At 35.0% G+C, this 7500-nt stretch overlaps 1 long non-coding RNA gene across 1 annotated transcript in view; it reads left to right on the top strand.

Annotated features, from left to right (window-relative positions):
• Positions 1 to 850: 850 nt before the first annotated feature.
• LOC137637059 (uncharacterized) overlaps positions 851 to 7500 on the top strand; it is a 216779-nt gene continuing 210129 nt past the window's right edge. The window contains exon 1 of the long non-coding RNA XR_011043362.1: positions 851 to 1083. This is a non-coding gene — a long non-coding RNA (uncharacterized lncRNA). The remainder of the gene's footprint in view (positions 1084 to 7500) is intronic.

The following is a 7500-nucleotide window of genomic DNA, read 5'->3' as shown; positions in this document are numbered from 1 at the left end:
CTGGGTTTGGATAGTTTTCATCACCAGGTTGGCCAGTGTGGAATTTTGTCTGATCGCTCACAACAAACCAACCTAGTATGGGTGCCCTTTACTAGTACAGCTTTGATGATCATGGTGGTGCCTATATCCTTTTACTACGTTAAGGTTTCCCCATTCATATATATATATATATATATATATATATATATATATATATATATATATATGTATATATAATTATTATTATTATTATTATTATTATTATTGTTATTATTTTTATCATCACTAGCTAATCTACAACCCTAGTTGGAATATATATATATATATATATATATATATATATATATATATATATATATAATTATTATTATTATTATTATTATTATTATTACTAGTTAAACTACAACCGTAGTTGAAAAAGCTATAAGCTTTGTTTCTTACTTTGCCATCCAAGAAATGTACAGCGTATAATACACTTTTGTGTATGTGCATATTATTTATAAATGCGTAACTTAGTTTGGGATACGGATGCGTTTTTTTTAAATTTCTATTACACAATATATTTTGTTCTTATCCACGTTCATTATTCATGAATATATAGATTTCTTCTAGCAATTAATTTATAAACTTACATTTTTATTATCCAATATTATTAGTTGTAGACACTAATGGAATAAATTATAAATGAAAATAAAACCTGAAAATTGTCACCAATCCCACCAGCCAATAGGACAAGGGCTTTCAAAGCCTCTTGCCAGATTACGAAGCTTTAAGCCAATAAGAGACGGCTATAAAAATGACAGGCAAAGTTGAGGTCTCTGATTGGCCAAAGCACCTATACCTACTTAGAAATCTCATTGTGGTGGAGGAGCTGAAGACTGACGGGTGTCTGGGCGAGCTAGTGGTGAAAAATACGGTGTATTTACTATTTTCCCATATATAGGGCGATGAATTTAATTTAATAAACATTAGACGTTTGATTGTAGTCAAGAAAATTAAGTGGTTGTATCGTATTAACCATTTTCCACGAAGCAAAGACAGGTGGCCGGTGATGTTCATAAGGTTTGGTCGGCCATATTCCGAGCTGCTGAAGACCATGGTCTTGTAAGTATCAAGGAATTGTCCTGCCATATTGGACGGAATTTTATATGTATTTTTCACGTTTATGTATTGAAGGTGACGTTCGAAATCGTGCAAACCAAATGACATATCTATTTAGTATAAATATATACATTAGCCTAATTTCTCATTCGAGTAGGCTTCGTAAATCTTATAGAAAGGACTGTATATTTAAACATACACGGTATGAATACTAATACGTTAAACATACGTTTTAGAATATACAACCATTTTTTATATAGAAATGGTATTAAAGGTTTGCATATACTCCAGCCGTCTCAGTTAACAATTGTGTAGGTCTTCAAGTAAGTGTAAGCCACGCCCCCTCTCATATATGTAGGTATTTCGTTACCCTTAATATTATTGTATCTAGTTGTATTTTAATTGTATTCGAATTGTATTTAGATTGGTTATTATAGAAATTACTTTAATAATGATGTTTTTGTATTGATATTCATTATACAAATCTTTCACGTAAGAAAAGGATGTTAAAAGAATCGGAATTTTGTTATTTTATCGGAACATTTTGCTAATTTATAGTATAGATGCGTTTTATTATTTTCCCGACGGTAATTTACGCTTTCGCGATATACATTGGCGTATAATGAACAGTTTCTGACTTGCGTATAGTGACCTTTAACCCTGGATAGGTACGGTCCTCGGACACCCCTTTAAGGGTATACTCGGACGCGAACGACCCCGACGCCAAAAAAAATTCTTGAAAAATCAGTTTTTGCAGTAACCTCCTTTTTTCTTTTGCCAAAAAAAACTTCAATGAATGCTTAAAACAACTGTAAAGATAAATACTACTCATCTGCAGAAAAACTATTTATTATAAATATTTTAAAAAATTAAGTAGAAAAAAAAAAAGACCTGACATAAAAATTCATAAAAAAAAAGTTTATACATATATACACAAATCCTTTTAGGAATTGATTCTTGAATGTTTAGGACACATCTTGATGTATTTTGGATGAAGTCAGACCCATGGAGGTGAAGATCTGAAATGAGAAAAAAAGGGTAACTTTTTTTGGCCAAAAAAATTTGTCCAAATTTCATGAATTTTTTTGGGTACCCAAATGAAATAGGAAGTGGCTAATTTTTATAGGGAATAAACATATGTTATCCTAAAATAGAAATATGTAAAAAAATCTTCATTATTTTGTAAATTACATTTATATCAGGGGCCATATCTAAAGGTAATTTTTTGAGTACTTAGAAATTCCGTAAAAAAATACATATATTTAATATATAATATGATATTTATGCAGGTAAAAATATACCAAAATATCACAAATTCTATAGGGAACAAGAATATATATAGATAGGGCAGCTTACGCTTCGGATATGTCCACAAAATGGCCGCCAACCACACTGACTCAGACTCCCTAATCTGCCACTTGAAATGTAGGAAGGGTATGTCAATTTCAAGGTGTTATTTACTAATCTAATTATTATTGGATATGCATAAAAATTGTATGGTGGGTTGCTGGATAATTGTCGATTATTTTACGAATATAAAATTAAAATTCTGACCCAAAAAAATTTTTTTGAAGGGAAATAAAATCGAAAAAAAAAATGTAAAACAATATTTTAGCTAAAAAAATTTGATGATATTCAATTAAAAAAAAAGTAAACAAAATTTTCCGACAAATAAACATCTAGAGGAATCATTACTCTGTGATAGTTCCTTAGTACGTAGTAATTTTGAAAGAATTGGGAAAAAACGAAAAAATGGCAATCACCGGAAAATCGAACACATACCTATATATACGCCATATCTGGCTAAAAAAAAGATAGGCATGGGTAGCCAGATCATCTAGAAACACTTTCCAACACTATAAAAATATAAGTTTTGCGACACTACTTGCCAATTCCTTACGGTAACATGACTAAGCAAAAAAATGCAAAACAAATAAAAAGGGGCACTCGAGGAAAAATGGCTAACATTCTAATATACGGCATTTCAGAAAAAAAAAATTCAGCCACGTGCTAGTCAAACCATCAAGGCACATTTTCCGACAAATAAACATCTAAATGAATAATTACTCTGTGATAGTTCCTTAGTACGTAGTAATTTTGAAAGAAATGGGAAAAAACGAAAAAATGGCAATCACAGGAAAATCGAACACATACCTATATATACGCCATATCTGGCTAAAAAAAGAAGATAGGCATGGGTAGCCAGATCATCTAGAAACACTTTCCAACACTATATAATTATAAGTTTTGCGACACTACTTGCCAATTCCTTACGGTAACATGACTAAGCAAAAAAATGCAAAACAAATAAAAAGGGGCACTCGTGGAAAAATGGCCATTCTAATATACGGCATTTCAGAAAAAAAAAATTTCAGCCACGTGCTAGGCAAACCATCAAGGCATATTTTCCGACAAATAAACATATAAATGAAATATTACTCTGTGATAGTTCCTTAGTACGTAGTAATTTTGAAAGAAATGGGAAAAAATGAAAAAATGGCAATCACAGGAAAATCGAACACATACTTATATATACGCCATATCTGGCTAAAAAAAAAATAGGCATGGGTAGCCAGATCATCTAGAAACACTTTCCAACACTATAAAAATATAAGTTTTGCGACACTACTTGCCAATTCCTTACGGTAACATGACTAAGCAAAAAAATGCAAAACAAATAAAAAGGGGCACTCGCGGAAAAATGCCCAACATTCTAATATACGGCATCTCAGATAAAAAAAAAAAAGACATGCACGTGTTAGCCCAACCATCAAGGCACACTTTCTAACACATAAACATGAAAAAAAAATCAATAATATACGGCAATTCCTTACTACGTAGTAAATTTTTACAAATATTGAAAAAAAAACAGAAATTGGCAACCGCAGTTAAATACCCAATATACCAATAACTACGTCGTATCTGACAAAAACAAAATCACGCATGGGTAGCCAGATCATCTAGACACACTTTCCAACATTAAAAAAGCAAAAGTTTTACGACACTATTTCGCAATATCTTACGGAAAAATGACATGGCAAAAAAATTAAAAAAAATTAAAAAGGGACACTCGCGGTAAAATGCCCGACATTCTAATATACGACATCTCAGATAAAAAAAAAGACATGCACGTGTTAGCCCAACCATCAAGGCACACTTTCTAACACATAAATATGAAAAAAAAATGAATAATATACGGCAATTCCTTACTACGTAGTAATTTTTACAAATATTGAAAAAAAAACAGAAATTGGTAACCGCAGTTAAATACCCAATATACCTATAACTACGTCGTATCTGACAAAAACAAAGTCATGCATGGGTAGCCAGATCATCTAGACACACTTTCCAACACTAAACAAGCAAAAGTTTTACGACACTATTTGGCAATATCTTACGGAAAAATGACTTGGCAAAAAAATGAAAAAAAATGAAAAAGGGGCACTCGCGGTAAAATGGTCCTCGTGGTGATGAACGACATTTTAACTAAAAAAAAAAAACATGCACATGGTAGCCAAACAATCCACCAAGACTTTCCACAACTGATAACCTATACAAGTTGCACCATTCTACGACAATTTCATAATACGTAATAACTTTGATAATTATGCAAACTACCTCAGAAGGGTAAACTTGGACGCGAACGACCCCGACGCGTCTCAGAAATCGGGGAAGGAGTACAGCTACAGCAATGCACATCTGGACACTACTAGAGCGTGTAGGGGAGACACCTCCTGCAGGTCGATCACCCACAAATTCAGTCACAGGGGTGAGTCACGTGAGAAAAACCTGTTTTTTTTTGACGCTCGGGGTCGCAAACGACCCACCGTACCTATCCAGGGTTAAGTTGCTGTCACTCGGACAATTTAGCCAAAACGCTTTGGTCCAGTTTGGCTGGACACAAATATGACGGACAAGAGTTGTCCGGTTGTGAACTGTGGAAAGGTTTGGCTCAGAAATTAATTACCTTTTATATATATATATTTTTTTTTTGCATATCTCAAAAACTAATAGACCTAATCTCCTGAATTTTTTTTGGATGATTGGCCATAATCCATGGACGATTTGATTAGATTTTGGGAATGATTAATCAAAGGTCAAGGTAATGAGAAGGTAAAAAAGGTCTTTTTGTTACATCGTGCTAATTTTTTACCCGATTTGCTTGAAACTAGTGTCAAAATGTGCGTAATTTAATTGCCTATCTTGTGATGTGGCGTTGGCGAAGGTATGCGCTCTACCGAGTGTCCGTTCTAGTTATCAATTTTATTTCCTTCGTGACTATTTCCGTAAGTAGAGCTATTTGAGTTTGCTTGTATAAGGTGCTCTAAGTGCTTCGATAATGTGGATTTAACAAACACCCAATACGCTGTGTGATACGCCTAAATACCTAAGAGTGTATACAGCAGAATTCACTGATTTTGTATGTCGGGTTTCCATGTTTTATAGGGCCGAGAAACCCAGCCCTTAAAGTAAAAGTAAGCAAGGAAAGGAGTAAAGTTACTTGTTAAACTCTCTCTCTCCTCTCTCTCTCACTCTCTCAACCGCACACACACACACACTCTCTCTCTCTCTCTCTCTCTCTCTCTCTCTCTCTCTCTCAACCGCACACACACACACACACACACACACTCTCTCTCTCTCTCTCTCTCTCTCTCTCTCAACCGCACACACACACACACTCTCTCTCTCTCTCTCTCTCTCTCTCTCTCTCTCTCTCTATCGCACACACACACACTCTCTCTCTCTCTCTCTCTCTCTCTCTCTCTCTCTCTCTCTCTCTCTCTCTCTCTCTCTCCCAACTTATTGGAGTTGCTGAACACATTAATTCTCTCTCTCTCTCTCTCTCTCTCTCTCTCTCTCTCTCTCTCTCTCTCTCTCTCTCAGTGCTGCTTCCCTGGTTCTATCACACGAAGCAACCCTACGCACTACGAACATTTCAAGATCAGTTTGTCGTACTAATACGCTTTTATGTCTTTTGCGAATTACTGCGTAATTTGTCAAATCCACATTATCGAAGCACTTGGAGAGCTCCCCCCCCCCTATAACTTGCCCTCTCTCTGAATAAGGAAGAAAGTATGCGTGTATGAACATGGTCATTTCAGTTGAAATATTTCTCATTTATTCTTGAATTTCAATAGCTCTATTACTAACTGATTGCGTAGCAACTCCACATTCATTGCCTTCGAAAGGGCTGCTCAGTTTTAAAAGTCCCATTTGACCAGGTTAGTCACCTGTTCTGGACAGTAGAGTCCAAGTCGATGTTCATTATACGATGTTACATTTGAGGATTTGTGAGAAGTTGCACAGGTAAATCTGTAGTATTACTGCGTGTGTTGGAGTCAGGTGATTTAGTGTGTGGGGGAGGGGGGAGGTGATTGTGGGGGAGGTGATTGTGGGGGGCAGGTGATTGTGGGGGGGGGAGGCAAGTAGTATGAGTCTTCTTTGACGAAATGAAGCTCACACCATTTTAGATTCATACTTTGCTATTGTAAGGGCTATCGACCTACATATCCTATATACTCTCTCTCTCTCTCTCTCTCTCTCTCTCTCTCTCTCTCTCTCTCTCTCTTGAGGAAAATAGGCTAATTACTGATATTGTAAGCGAGGCCATTTGATGTAAAGCAATAACATGTTAGGAAATTCAGATCTCTCTCTCTCTCTCTCTCTCTCTCTCTCTCTCTCTCTCCAAGGAAAATAATTAACGAAATTTTTATCACGAGCTTTATCTAGTCCACAAACTTAATCTAAACAACTTTTTTCTCGGAAATGTTATTATAAACCATCGCTGATCAAATGCATTTCAGTGAAATAGTTTCAATAGTTAAATTATTCATAATGCAGTCGATAGACAATGGTAATCACCTCATTATATATGGCATAACGCTTACTTGAAGGGCTATTGATACGTCGTCAGTTTTTCGATCTGTCAAGCAAAGGTCGTTCACCTGTAGTTTCGCTCAAGGTGGGAAGACGGAGAATCTACGCGTCTTCAGTGTTACACGAATTTAAAGGTTATTGTCAACTTAATTATGCAGTATTATATCCAAAATATTAATAATAACGATAAACAATTTCGAGATCAAATTAGACCAGCCTTTTTTTATTAAAATTGGTTATAACTCGGTTGAGTCCCTTGTCAGGCTGGGAGGAACATGGAGAGGAAAGGTCTCCTTTTTTCATTTGTTTGATGTCGGAAGTGCTTTAGTATATTTATGTAAAGTTAGTTATAGTAATTCAATTGTCTCTTTATTACAATTAATTCTGCGTTAATGATCTGCGAGCTGTGAAATTTGTGTCGATGTGATTAAAACGAATTTTTTGCTTCAGTGAGGAACTGTGGCTAAAGTTTTTATGTCTAGAGAAGACTTCTGTTTCACCCCGTGATAGTTCAATTGTGTATCAACTCGACGAGGAAATTGG

The sequence above is a fragment of the Palaemon carinicauda genome, unplaced genomic scaffold, assembly GCF_036898095.1.
Source record: "Palaemon carinicauda isolate YSFRI2023 unplaced genomic scaffold, ASM3689809v2 scaffold51, whole genome shotgun sequence".
NCBI classification, from domain to species: Eukaryota; Metazoa; Arthropoda; class Malacostraca; order Decapoda; family Palaemonidae; genus Palaemon; species Palaemon carinicauda.
The sequence above is the reverse complement of the archived record's forward strand: the minus strand, read 5'-3'. Positions and strand labels throughout refer to the sequence as shown.